The following is a 492-nucleotide window of genomic DNA, read 5'->3' as shown; positions in this document are numbered from 1 at the left end:
GCTTTTGAACCGCTCTGCGCAATTAGCCTGCTCACTGAAAGCTACTCATCTTCTTTCTCTGACTTATTATGGGAAATTTAGCGAACAAAAAACAATTTAAAAACAATTTCATTTAAGCCAGGAATTGATTGGCTTTTTGAGCCAATGGGCGTATTTGAAGCACTTTTGTGGGCAATTTCCCAAAATGGCTGCCATGGGGAAACCCGGGGAGGGTCAAAAAAGTCACAATGGCAGCTGCAACAGCATGATTAAAGCCCTGCTCCCTTTTAACTCCCCCTCCTGGGGGGGGTGCTTTCAGGCCAAAAAGCAGTAACTCTGTTAGAGGTGGTCAGCTCAAATGCACCCATTGCTCAGAAGGTAAAACTGATCAGGTCGCCATCACAAGCTGTCCGCTTGTCTGGGGGCATCCTTGGGGGAAAAGATGACACTTGGGAGCAAAAGAAGGTTGACGTCCTTTTTTTTTTTTTTCCAGAAGAAATTTAAAATAATTGG

Source organism: Python bivittatus, unplaced genomic scaffold, assembly GCF_059951505.1.
Source record: "Python bivittatus isolate LINGU-HERP-01145 unplaced genomic scaffold, Pbiv_v1 ctg000940_np1212, whole genome shotgun sequence".
In the NCBI taxonomy this organism is placed as follows: Eukaryota; Metazoa; Chordata; class Lepidosauria; order Squamata; family Pythonidae; genus Python; species Python bivittatus.
The sequence above is the reverse complement of the archived record's forward strand: the minus strand, read 5'-3'. Positions refer to the sequence as shown.